The sequence below is a fragment of the Chelonoidis abingdonii genome, chromosome 5 (genome assembly GCF_003597395.2).
Source record: "Chelonoidis abingdonii isolate Lonesome George chromosome 5, CheloAbing_2.0, whole genome shotgun sequence".
NCBI lineage: Eukaryota > Metazoa > Chordata > Testudines > Testudinidae > Chelonoidis > Chelonoidis abingdonii.
Genome location: NC_133773.1, coordinates 118289528 through 118304366, shown reverse-complemented (window position 1 = coordinate 118304366; position 14839 = coordinate 118289528).

Genomic DNA, 14839 nt, shown 5'->3' with positions numbered 1-14839 from the left:
GCGACAGCAATCTGAACTCGGATGCATGGGCAGGTAAACAGAAAAGCCCGAACTTTGAATTACATTCCTGTTGCAGCGATGGAGCTCTGATCAGCAGGTGCGATGCAGTCAATCCGAAAAAGAGCTCAGCATGGGACGTACGGGGAGATACTGGATCTGATGCTTAGGGAGACAAATCTGTTTGAGCTCCGTTAAGAAGACGAATGCCAAAGCGTGAAAAAAATCTCCAGCTACACAGTGCTGCATAAGTGTTACGGAAGCCAAGAATAAATGGACGCTCAGGAGAGGAGGGGTACTGGAGGACTCCAGCTATCCCTTCACAGCAGTCTCTGAAAAGTATTTGCATTCTTGCTGAGCTCCCAATGTCGTAGGTTCACAACACGTCTGGCGTGTTCAGGAATAGCTCTCAGTTTCTCCCCCCCCCACATGAAAGAAAAGGGAAATTTTTGACTTATTAAATGTCACCTATGTGTGCAATGCTGAGACGAGCTGCAGGAGTGACAATCAGCTCCTCTACCTCGCCTGTAGAATGTCATAGACGATCCCATCCCGCACAGCGTGACTCCTGTGCCTGAGTGAGCTGCCGGCGGGGGCGCCTGGTAAAAATGACATGACTCCAGTATTCCCCAGTAGATGTACAGACGCTGTACTTCTCCCATAGCAACTGGGCTGAGCTTCAATAGCCCTCCCTTCCTGTGAAAAAAGATCTGTATCTGCTGGACTGTCATAGCACAGCATCGTGCTCCTCTCCCCACAGCTTGTGAATGTCTTCCTGGACTATCATCGCGCGCGAGGCTGCCTCCCTCATTTTTGTCAAATCATGTTTCTATCCTGCATTTATTATTCATGCACAAAGTCAGGACACTGCACGGTACCAGGAAGTTGGGAGAAGGAGACAGGTGGGTTGTGCAGGCACCCGTTAATAGGAACGGAGAGCTGTGCTCTCTGATACACTGTTCTCTAATAACTTGCCCTTATTAGGCAGGACTGATCTATTTTTAGAAACCATAAGGGAGGATGACTCGGGGTCATTCAATTTTGCTTTTGGCGTGCCCCCGATTCAGCCAGTTCACCATGATAGAGCGACAGAAGAGAGGGAGAATAACGTCATTTCATTGCCAGTTACGCCACCAGATAGACGGTAACAGAAGCATGTAACATTTGCCTATACGCAAAACAAGTGAATGTCTGCTGTTAGTGCTGGAGTATCGCCTCTCGTTGCGCATCAGTACACAAGGGTGGAAAAAAAAAAAGCTGAACGCTCAGTTGCCATGCTATGGGTCGCCAGGCCAATCAGGGAAAACGGCACAAGGATTGTCACGATGTTTCCCGGAGGAAGAATGATGACGACTTATACCCACAACCCGCGTGACAATATGATTAACCCAGAATTCCAAGGGCGGGAGCTGCGGAACTATGGATAGCTACGGAAGAGCTACCCACATGCAACGCTTCAGAAATCGACGTACCCTCGACATGACGACACAAGCCGAATACGTGGCTAGTGGCGCAAAACGAATTATAATATCATTTATAAAACGATTTAGCATTGATATTACCCGTATGTAGACGGCCCAAGGGCAAGAGCGCTAGCATAAGTACTATAGAAAAGTCATTATTGTCCTAAGACTTCATTAAATAAAGACAAGAGAAAACAGTACGATACACTAACAGATAGATGAGCACAAGGTCAACGAAATCAAAGAGTAAGTCAGACAGAAAAAATGACCATGATACATTAGGTGTGGAACACGTATTGGCATAGTAGAGAACTCCAACAACATGGGAGCGCTAATATGGGAAGCATTGACCCATGTGAGATCATGCTCAAGACGCAGTTCTGACAGAAACCGTCTCAAAGACCACTCAGTCTATATTCGCAGGGAAATGTCTTTTTACTTTACAGCTGAAACAATAGTTAGATGTGAAATAAGATCTGTTTGAATATCTCAGGCTGCTTAACTAGCTAAACTCAAAATTAGGTTCAGTATAGCTTTTACCAGGCATGATAAACTATTCACTATTAAGACTAGTAAAAAACTAGCTTGGTTCTGAACTGTGGTAAAATTACAACATGTGTGCGCAAAGGATCTAAAATTTCATGGCTTAGAAATCACATCAATTTGTCTATACTTGTGTTCAGGGAGGATTCTGTGGCTCATTCCTTTTCGATGAATCTTTGTTCCGATCAAACACTGTACGCTTAGTACTACATTCGGTCCAGCAGAAGCACGTGGTTCCAGATTATGGCCTGATGTAACAAATGAAACAGTGGGAGTTATAAGTCAATGGACAGGCTAAGTATCATAGGTAATCCATTGACTAGATCTTCTTTCAAAATAAGGTAGGTATGATGCACATTTGCTAACCCACGAAAAATAATCAGACTTCGAGCTAAACCTGAAGCTATAGTTTGAGCTAAGACCAAGCTCGGACTCAGGGCTCACACAACTCATATTCTCTAATACAAACTCACTGATGGCCACATAAGCCCATTTCTGTAGCGAGGCAGATACCCACAGCCGTGCTGAGGACGGACCTCCAACACACAGTGGCAAAGCCACGGGATACTAGATTGCCGCTAAAGAGGTCCGGTCGCAACCTCAGTATAAAAGCTCACTGCCCAAGTTCAATGGGAGAACAGGTCCGAGAGATCAGAAGCCCACGAGCTCCTTCGTGGAACAGAGCGCGCAGTGGCCCGCGTGAGCTCACACGCATCACCGATCCCCGTGCGCTACGCTAATAGATGCCGGCTAGCCTGCCCCCACTCGCTACCGATCGAGAGGAACGGACGAGTCTGCCGCGCTCGCGACCCCGAGGCACTGGCTGAGCTGCCCCGCCAGCTACCCGAGAACTGAAGGCTCCGAGACGCCAAGTGATGCTACAAAGACCAGGAACACTATGAGGAGACATGGGAATAGCCGCTGGGGCACTGACCCCATCTGCGCAGCAACTGCCTGAACCTAGTCAGTGTTCGGTCGATGCCCACTGAGCAGCAAGTTTTTGCGCTAGTAGCCGGGCGGGACGCAGTGGAAGTGAGAGGCCTGCGTCCCCGCGCCACCCACCCCCCTGTAGCAGACTCCTCCTTCTCATCCTGGCGGAAGCTGACTCCCTGCTATTGTAACTATTTGACAGCCCGCTAAGCTTGAGTCCTGATGTTTGGTTGCTGCGCTGCTAGCAAGCGCGGCGCTATATGAACTATTGATAGCCCTGCTCAAGCCTGAGTCTTACTGTTTTGTTGCTGCCCGCGCGGATCGGGGCAGGCGCTTGCTGCCTATTGAAGCGGATCAGGCCGCTGCCGTAGGTCGAGCTCTGACGGGGGTGGTCCGGGCATGCCCGCTGACGGAGGCGGGCTGGGCTACTTTGAAATTGTGACTCAGCACGCTAAGGGCCATGAAGTCTTGATGTGCGGTGCCTGCACAGTCTGACCTAGGCTGGCCACCAGTTGAACTATTGAACCAGCCCGCTCAAGGGGCTAGCCTACCTGAGTGGCGTATTCCCACGAGCCACGCGGCGAACTAAGCGAGCGGTGGATACAACACAAGTCTGCTAGGATGGAGCGGCGCTGCAGCGTACATCTCAAAAGTATCAGGTGTCTACCTAAATGGGGAATGGTAGGGGTCTTATACTGTCTGAGATGTGGCATGGAAACCTAACTGCTAATAATTCTTGTCTAAAAGAGAGTAGGTCTAAGTCATAGATTCTTTTGAAAAGTTTTATCCACATGCTAAAGTTCTGATTGGAACCTATATTATTTTGTTTTTTTTTTTTTGGTCTTCCCTGTCGGGGCCCCATCGAAACTGTTCGAATTGGGTCCTGCACTTCGTAAAGCCGGCCCTGCCTCCCAGGTTTCAAATATGAACAGAGGGCAGGCATATCCCTTGAATAGTAATAGGTGCCAATATCAGCAGACCAAAATTGGAGGCTAAGCAGGCGAGTAGTGGTTAGGATGGGAGACTTCTACTTTAGGCTCTGACACTGACTGAGCCTCAGGAAGATTACTACACTTCTCAGCACCAGTGTTTATCCCATAAAATGGCTGTATGAATATTGCAGCTGCCTGCCTCAAGGTGTCCTGGAAGTTTCACGTTGAAATATTATTTTATTACCAAAAAAATCAACATTTTAAAAAAATTGGCTTTATCCATGACAGTCTATCACTCTGTCCCCTTCTCCCACACCACCACCACCCTAATTACAACTACCAAATAATATTGTGAGAGGGACTTTGGGGAACTTAACCAATAATTCAGAGTGAAACTTGCCTTATAGTAACCACAGTGTATTTTTGAAAGGAAAACTAGAAAGGAAAGTGAATCATTGGATGAAGTCATTGTTCATCACGTATTTTTGGGCTCAGTATTACTTTCTCAATACAAGTCAAACCTCTGTCATATACTACAAATGGTACTATTCATGAACTATTCTGCACACTCTGGTTCATAATTGTCAAAAGAGATAGAACAAGACACTCTTTTCCAAGATTACAGTCCTTTGACTCTTGAGAGAAAGGAAACTCTTTGTTAGCTGCAGCCAGACCCAATTAGAGGAGGACCAGGAGGGCCATTTGGCCTGGGCCTCATGCTCAAAGGGGGCCTCAAATGTAGACACTTGTAGTTCTTTGGCATTTGATAAGTTTCACAACTTGTTTTTATGTGCATCCCTATCGGACCAAAATGTGACACACACTCTCAGTTTAGAGCTGCAAATTTAAGCAAATAAGAGATGTCATTTGGTAAATGACATACTTTTTTTTGTTAACTGATATAGATTTTGTCATATTAAAGAGTTAAAAATGTTCATAAATATTAATAAAATATATTGGTTCTGATGGCACAAGATTGACTATGATGAACGTGTCCTCTCAGATCAGCTGCTTACATAAACAAACCACTGCTAGTGACTGGCGCTGGATCAAATGCATGTTGAAAGGTAGAGAATTTTTACATTTTAGTGTCTTTATAGTTTTACATCTAGTTGACTAAGGACCTATTTATGTGTGAGAATTCCTCATTATTATCTTCATATGGTAGCTAAAAGAGGTGACTGGTTGGTTGGTTGAGCCCTAGATTGGTAGGTTGGCCATCATAGGCTTTAGTAGTCTATAGGCCCAGATTTAAGATGAAAATTTGTGAGGACATTTTTGGACATTATCCCTCTGTCTGTATCCGTGTCTGTGTTTACTACTATATATATGTCATCCCTTTGTCTTCAGCTCAGCCTGCTGTATTATATCTTGAATGCTTCAGTTTGGATTCAGTGATAAGGATAATAACCTGTCTGTTTCATTTTGTGTTCTTAATTAGTATTCCTTCATTTTAAGTCTTTTCAGCATTTGTGTACCGTTCAGCATTTGTGTACATGTTTACACTCGAAGATTTCAAGTGTAGATAAGCTACTTATTTACAGCAGAAGTGTGGATAGGCTACATATTGATCAGATAGATCACTATGAAGAGGAGATTTGAAGGTGGTGCAAGCAAGAGACAGTGAAAACAATTAAGTGAAGAAGCAGCTAAGAGCACAAAGCCAATAACTTCATTTCTCAAACCACTGGAAAACACACCTTACCCAACAAACAATCCTACAGATAGTGAAAACTCTGCAACTGCAATAGGTGATATTTGAATGTCAGTACTTGAACATGAGGACAGTAGTCAAGAAGATGTGCCAACAGTAACAGATGCAGCAGAAGATCCTGTGTATAATCAAGAAACTCAACAGCAACAGGAAGATGTAGATCTTATGCAGCCAGAACAAGTAATGAGTACTATAGGTTTGAGAGACTGACACTGGAATTATTGACAGGAGCAATGCTGCCCAAATGCAATCTTTTCTTCAAATTAGTTGTTTTGAAATTCCAAGTGTCATTCCATGAGATGCTGATAATCATGCTTTCCCTACTCATCTACTGAGAAAAACTCTTCCAAATAGTGAGATTTGCACAAGAGACTGGTTATGCTGGAGTATGGAAAAACAATCTCTGGACCGTGTACCTTGCTTCATGATCACTCAGGATGCATCATTAACAGAGGCTGGAGGAAGTTGAAAGCCTGAATACCATCACATGAGACTTCAACATCACACAAAGAAAACCACGTTGCATGGAAGTCAACCAGTAGGGCAGCATCAGCTGAAAGTTCAGTTGAGAATTTACCCTTGACTGAACTCCCTACACAAACTAATAACTGGAAGAAACTTCTTGAGTATAATCTGAATGTCATCCTTTTTCTTTCTGAGCAGGGATTGGCTTTCTTTGGTTCCAGTCAACGTACTGGTGATTGTGCAAATGGAAACTTTCTAGGCATAGTTAAGCTTCTCAGCAAATATGACCCACTTTTATCAGAGCGTGTTAAATGTGTTCAAGAATCACAAGAGAGTCAAAAATGTGTGCAAGTCCATTATCTCACCACACGCATACAAAACAAGTTTATTGAGCTAGGTGGGTCATTCATACAAACAACAATTCTTCGATGAGATTCGAAATGCCAAGTATTTTTCAATCATTATTGATGCCACTTCAGATTGTTCTCACAAGGAGCAGACTATTATGGTTATTTGATATGTTAAAATTGTAGACAGTTCAAAATTTTCAAGAAAAACTGGAAAAGAAATAGCTGCTCAAGTACTAGCAATTCTAGTAGTTTTAAGTTAGATTTTCAAGCCTTGACAGATGGTCAAGCCTCTGACAATGGATCCAATATGGCTGGGAAATAGAAATATGTAGAAGCAGTTCTGTTTAACCATAATTCAAACAGTATTTTATCCAGCTGTGGAAACCACACACTAAACCTTGTAGGTATTGACTGTGCTAAATCATGCAAGGAGGCAATTACTTACTTGGGAACTGTTCAGTAAATGTACAATCTCTTCAGTAGCAGTCCACGAAGGTGGGAAATTCTGAAGTAATATCTCCCTGTTTCACTTCATGGGATGTCCAAAACTAGATGGCCTGCATGGATTGATGGTGTTCAACCAGCTGCACAGCATTTGAATTCAGTGAGAAAGTCTTTAAATGAGCCTGAATCTCTCAATCTCACTGCACAGGCTCGAACTGAACTTCAGTCTATTTGGAAGCACATCTCTAAATTTGAATGCATTCTGATGTCATCTTTGTGGATGAAGCTACTTACAATGATCCACCAAACTAATCTGGTAATTGAAGCACGTAATGCTACACTTGATGTTGACAGGGATAACATTGAAAGTCTTATCAATGACATTCAACAGATTTGTGAACAATGGGATGCAATTCTGACTGAGTCCAAATTAGTAGCACAGAATATTGGCATTTCATTCGAGTTCTCCACAAATCGCAACTTACCTAGTGAAACCAGTGCTGACGAACTTTAAATTAGATTGCAAACCTCAGGAATTGCTTCAAGAAATACTTGAACTTGGACTCTCTGGGGGTTTCCTTATAACACAATTGCATTGCGTATTTTTGTCAGTTTGCCTGCATCCATGGCTTCAAGTGAACGCACCTTCAATGTGTTGAAGCATGTAAAAACTATCATCGTTCAACTATGGGATAAGAGCATTTGAATAGGATCACCACGCTTAATATCAACTGTGAACATTGCATGAAAGCTACATTTTTCCTCAATAATTAGTGCATTTGCACAGAAAAAGGCTAGAAAAGCATTTGTTAAATAAAAAAATATTCAAATTATGTCTCTCTCTCTTTTTTTTGGTACCTTATTTTGTTTTCATGTGTTGTCATTTTTTATTTTTATTTTGGCTAGGGGTCTCAAAAGCTGGAAGTGGCCCAGGCCTCTCTGGACCTCTGAGAAGGCCTGGCTGCAGCTATACAGTCATGGCAGATCAGGCAAGAGCAATATTTTAAGAAAAAAATTATCTACCCATTTGTCAAGAGGCAGTAATACAGATACAAACTAACCAGTAGAGTGCAATCCATACCAGCTTTTCTGGACCATATAATGAATTCCAGAAGGGCAAATATCACATTCATGGTATTTGAATAAAAGGAAGGTTGCACAAAATATTGGTAAAAAATTACACAAAAATTCAAAGAACACAGGACATAACTAAATAGGTCCAAATAGGACATGGAAAAGGAAGTTAACAAGGGCTCTGTTGAGAAAGGAGATAGATACATAGTATCTTAGGTACAAGTGATCATATTTATAATGTGTAGACAGAATAAAATCCAGACCAGTGATATGGTGCTTTAAGAGGGTCAACTTCACAAAACTGAAAAAACATTATGAGCCAAATCAGCTGGGAGGAAGAATTTAATCAAGAAAAAATGTGAATGCTAATTGTTAAAGAACAGTTTACCAGATGCACAAAAAGCCACAACTGAGGAAGAAGGCTACATTGGTTAAAAGAACAATCCACTTTAGAGAGGAAGTGAAGAAAGATATAAAAATAATATACATGTATAAAATTGAAGAATTAAATTTAGCTTAAGTTTGGTTAGGAAATACATATGTGTTGTCAAGAAAGGCTCTGATTAGCAGGTAGAAGGAAGACCTTGGAAATAATGAGTTATAAGGCCAAAAGGAATGAAGTAGGGAGGATATCTGTTCAAAGAAGAACTAATGAGATAAGGGAAAGTTTCTAAAAAGAAGGCCTCTGACCAATAGGGGTGATTGCAGATGGTTTATATCAAACAAAGAAAATCTGTCTTAAAATGAGCCAGCATAGCCCTGCCCCAACACCAGTGTTGAAGCCTATGAGAACCCACGTGCAATGGGAAAACTGTTGGAGAGCAAGAGAAAAGGGAGAAAATGAGATTATAAATCTTATCTGGATTAAGACTATAAAATATGGTGAACTGCCTCAGATTGATTTTTTTAGCTGAAGTCAATAATTGGCAATGACATTTGTTTGCTAAAAGCATAAAAACTAAACTCTTCAAGGGTCTATTGCTAACACCTGTCTGATCATTCTGGATCTGACCAATATGGGTCTAAGCAACCATGGGTTTAGTCTGTTTGTAAGTATCTTGATCAAATGCTGATAAATGTTTTGTTACTATTTGGGTCTAGTAAACTCCTTATTAGGTAGGTTTTTTAGGTATATCTAGTGCTAATGCATGAAGTACCATTTGGCCTTTGTATTTAGAAAAGGAATTTATGGTTAAATTGGTATTTGGTGATTTTAGTATTAATTTCAAATATTTTTAATATTTCCAACAACAAATAAATAAATGTATAAAGAAAAATGGAAGAATGAGGAAGTTGATAGTAATAAATATAAATCAGAATCTAGGCACTACAGAAAATTGGTAAGTGAAGCAAAGGAACACAAGAAGAAATCTAAGGTCAGCAAACTTAAAAGCAATAAGAAGGAGTTTAAGTGTACTAGGAACAAAAAATATCCTAACAATGGTATTGGTCCATTACTAGATGGAAATTGCACAATTATTAATGCAGAAAACAAAAATATTCAATATATTTTGTGGTTCTGTATCTGGAGAAAAAAACAGAATGTGTAGTCATGTCAAAGGATAATACTCTTTCCATTCCACTAGTTATCTCTAGAGCATGTTAAACAGCAGCAACTAATGTTAGACATTTTTAAATCAGGAGGTATGGATAATTTGCTTTCAAATGTTTTAAGCGACCTGGCTGTGGAGCTTGCTAGACCATTAATGTTGATTTACAGTAAGTTTTGGACCACTGTGGAAGTTCCAGAAGACTGGAAGAAACTTAATATTGAACTAATATGTAAAAGGGTCCAGGGGATGACCAGAGAAATTATGGACCTGTCAGTCTGACATTGTTCCCAAGTAAAATAATGGAGCAGCTGATCTGGGATTCAATTAATAAAGAATTAAAGGAGGGTAATACAATTAATGCCAACCAACATGAATTCATGGAAAGTAGATCCTACCAAACTAACTTGATTTCTTTTTTTGGTGAGATTGTAAGATTGGTTGACATAAGTAATAGTGTTGATGTAATATACTTAGACTTTGCAAATCATTTGACTTGGTACTGCATGGCATTTGATTAAAAAAACTAGAAAAATATAAAATTAATTGGGGCAGATTAAATGCATTAAAAGCTGGCTATCAGATGTCTCAAAATGCAATTGTAAATGGGGAATCATAAACAAACAGGTGTGTTTCTGTTCCTGCAGGGACAGGTTCTTGGCCCTAAGCTATTTAACTTTTTTGTCAATGACCTGGAAGAAAACATAAAATCATCAGTGATGAAGCTTGCACATGACAAAAAATTAAGGGAGTGGAAAATAATGAAGAGGACAGGACACTGACAGATTAATATTGATCCCTTGGTGTGCTGGGTGTAAGCAAACAATATGTGTTTTAATATGGCTAAATGTAAACATATACTTCTAGGAATGAAGTATGTAGGCCATACTTACAGGATGGAGGACTCTATCCTGGGAAGCAGTGACTCTGAAGAAGATTTGAGTATTGTGGTGGATAATCAGCTGAACATGAGCTCCCAGTACAACACTGTGGCCAAAACAGCTAATGTGATCCTTGGATGCACAAACAGGGGAATCTTAAGTAGGAGGGGAGTGATTACTTTAACTCTATATTTGGCACAAGTGCCAGTGCCACTGGAATTGGAGAGGGTTCAAAGAAGAGCCAAGAGAATGATCAAAGGATTAGAAAACCTGCCTTATATTGACAGACTCCAGGAGCTCAAACTATTTAGCTTAACAAGGAGAAGGTTAAGGGGGTGACTTGATTATAGTCTATACGTACATATGGGGGAACAAATGTTTAATAACGGGTTCTTTAAGAAGAGAAATATATAACATGAGTCAATGGCTGGAAGTGAAAGCTAGATAAATTTATACTGGAAATAAGGAGCAAATTTTTAACAGCGAGGGTAATTAGCCATTGGAACAATTTATCAAGTGTTGAAGTGGGTTCTCCATCACTGACCATTTTAAAATCAAGATTGGATGTTTTTCTAAAAGATGTGCACTACAAATTATTGGGGGGGTGGGTGGAGTTCTATGGCCTGTGTTAGACAGGATATCAGACTACATGATCACAGAGGTCCTTTCTGGCCCTGTAATCTATAAATACTGTCAAAGAAAAAAAATAGATTCACTATATTGAACATTAAGAAGAAGTCTGTTTATTAAAAAGAGAACTATTACAATTATAATTAACTTAAAAATTATAACAATTATAATTAACAGAAAAAACAGACAAACTTTAAACAAACTATTAGCAGTCATTTAACACACTCTTACTGTTAGCACTACGAATGACACGGAAGAGCTACCCAAAATGCAATGCTTCAGAAATCGACGTTAGCCTTGGACCATGGACGCACAACGCCGAATTACTGTGCCTAGTGTGGCCGCATGAAATCGAATTTATAATATCAGTTTTATAAAACCGATTTTAGCTAATTCGATATTATCCCGTAGTGTAGACGTGGCCCAAGGCCCCAATGAGCGCTAGGCATAAGTACATAAGAAAAGTCATTCTTGTCCCAAGGAGCTTACAATCTAAATAAAGGACAAGAGAAAACAGACAGATACACCTAACAGATAGGATGAGCACAAGGTAACAACGACACAAAAGTAGGTCAGCAGGAAAGAAGTGGACCATGGAATACATTTAGGGTGTGGGAACCAGTGCATTATGTAGTTACACTCCCAAAAAATCAATGGGACTAATCATGGGATGAGCATTACTCATGTGAGTAATGCCTGCAGGACCAGGTTCCTTGACAGAAACACTGTCTCAAAAGAAACACTAGGTCATTATTTCTGCAGGGGAAATGTCTGTTTTTAACTTTACAGCTGAACAATAGTGCTAGATGTGACCAAAGGATCCTGTTTCATATCTCAGTGCTGCTTATCCTACTCCATAACTCAAAATTATGTTCAGTATAAGTGTTTACCAGGGCAATATTTAACTAATTTCACTATTAAGGGACTAGTAAAATAACTAGCTTTGTTCCTGAACTGTGGTTAAAAATGTTACACATGGTGTGCGCAGAAGTGTGATTAAAATTTTAGTGGCTTAGAAATCACAAGGTCATTTTGTTATATTGTGGTTTAGTGAGGATTCTGTTGCTCATTTCCTTTTCTGATGAAATCTTTTTTCTCAAACACTGTAGCTTAGTACTAGCATTCTGGTCAGCAGAAGCATCGGTCGCAGGCATTATGGCCCTGATGAAGCAAAACTGAAATCAGTGGAGTTTAAGTCAATGGGACAGGCTTAAAGTTAATCATAGGTAAAATTCTCATATGCACCTAAGTCTCTCTTTCAAAAATAAGGTAGGTATGATGGCTACCATCTTGGCTAACCCACTAAAAATGGAATCAGGGACCTTCAGAGCTAAAAGCCCTGGATGCTATAGCTTGAGCTAAAGAGCCAAGACTCTGGAGCTCAGGGCTCACAACAACTCATATTTTCTCTAATACACACTCACTGATGGGCCACATAAGCCCTTAGGTTCTGTAGCGAGGCAGGATACCCCACAGCCCTGCTGAGGGACGGACCTCCCCTAACACCAATGTGGGCAAAGCCACTGGGTCCTGCGCCCGCCCCTCAGAGGTCACGGCGCAGACCTAGAAGTATAAAAGCTCACCTGCACAGTTCAATGGAGAACCAGCTGCCGCAGAGATCAGATGTCCGCAACTGAGCTCCCTCTTGGGAGACAGCAGCAGCCCGCAGCCGGCCTGAGCTCACACCCACCCAGCCGAACCTACCCCGTGCTCGCTACCCTAAGGAGGACTGGCCGAGCCTGCCCCGCACCCGCTACCTCGAGGAGGACTGGCCGAGTCTGCCCCGCTCCCGCTACCCCGAGGACGACTGGCTGAGCCTGCCCCGCGCCAGCTACCCCGAGGAACTGATGGTGCTCGAGACCGCCAAGGATGCTAGCACAACCCAGGTAACCTATGAGGAGGAGCATGGAAGTAGCCTGGGGGCAGCTGACCCCAGTCTGGCTGCAGCACTGCCTGAACCTATGTCAGTGTGTTGCGGTCAGGATCCCCACTGACAGCAGCAAGTTTTTGCTGCTATTAGGGCCCCGGGCTGGGACGCAGTGGAGTGAGAGGGCCTGCGTCCCCCTGCCACCCACTCCCTGGGTAGCAGACTCCTCCTTCTCCCTGGCCTGGAGAGGCTAGGACTCCTGCTATTGAACTATTGACTCAGCCCCTGCTCAAGGACCTGAGTCCCTGACTGTTTGTTGGCTGCCCTGGCCTGAGCTAAGGCCTGGGCTGCTATAGAACTATTGACTCAGCCCCTGCTCAAAGGCCTGAGTCCTTGACTGTTTGTTTGCTGCCCCGCCCTGACCCAGGGCCTGGGCTGCTATTGAACTGCTGACTCAGCCCCTGCCTAATGGCCTGAGTCTCTGACTGTTTGCTTGTTGCCCTGCCCTGACCTAGGGCCTGGGCTACTATTTGAATTGCTGACTCAGCACCTGCCTAAGGGCCTGAGTCTCTGACTGTTTGCCGGCTGCCTCACCCTGACCTAGGGCCTGGGCCACCATTTGACTATTGACTCAGCCCCGCTCCAAGGGCCTGAGCCCCTAACCGAGTGTGCGTTATTCCCCACGAGCCGACGACTGGCGAACTAGAGCGAGGCGGTGGGATACCCCACAGTCCTGCTGAGGGATGGACTGCGGCGCTGCAGGCCTACATCCTCAAATGTATTCAGGTGTCTACCTAAATGGGAATTAGGGATCTTAATACTTCTGAGGATGTGGGCATGGAGAACCTAACTGCTAACTATCTCTTTTTTCTGAAAATGAGATTTAGGTTCCTAAGTCACTTAGATGCTTTTGAAAAGTTTTATCCCACATGCTTAAATGTTTTGCTGAATTGGAGCCTATATTATTTTTAATCCAAAAAGCCCCTTTCCCACAGTATATCAGTAATAGGATGCTCAGTGGAAAAAATATACAGAAGACAACATTGTATTCAATGTTGTGAGTAGTAGATAACGTTGAATAAAACTGATGCTCAGGTAAACAAATAAAATACAGTTAGAATATTGAGGACATCAAACTGCCACTAGTTCCACCTGGGCAGACTCCAGCATCCATACAGAGCCGTGTTTTGTTTTTAACTAAGGTAAATGTTGGTAATAAGACTGATAATTTGTTAATATTTATCTCCTTTTTAAAATGTCTTTTTTAAAAAAAAATAAACAAAACCAAATAAACATTTGGAACAGCTTCTCTTATTAACACCTACTTAGCAGATTTATGTAACTGATCATTGGCAACAATTTTAAAATGGTGATTGATATGTGTTTGCTTGTTCGTATACTACAATTAAACTGTGTTGGTGTAAGACTACAGCACACACACACAAAAATGCAGCTCAGCTGACCCCGACTCACACTACAGGACTAAAAATAGCAAAATAGACATTTGGGCTTCAGCTGTAGCCTGGATTCCAAGACTGTCCCCCCCTCACTGTTGTTTCAGAGACCAGACTGCAGATCAAGCCCAAATGTCTACACTGCACCTTTTAACCCTATAGCACAAGCTCAAGTCAGTTGACACAGGCTTCTGCGTCTTTTTTTACAATGTAGCCCTACCCTGGATGTCCTTGATAACATTTTAAAAGGGGACACACAAATAAACAGACTCACCAAGATCAAATCAAATAACTCGGGTAGGCAAATGTTTTGGCCCAACGGCCAAATCTGGGTCTGGAAATTGTAGGCTGGGCCATGAATACTCACAAAATTGGGAGTTGGGATGCAGGAGGGGGTGAGGGCTCCAGCTGGGGGTGTGGGCTCAGTAGTGGGTCCAGAAATGAGTTCAGTGTGTGGGAAGGGGATCCGGGCTGGGGCAGAGGGTTGGGGTGGCGGGGGGGCTCCCATTTTTGGGAGGGGGAGAAACTTCACTATATGTTGAAAT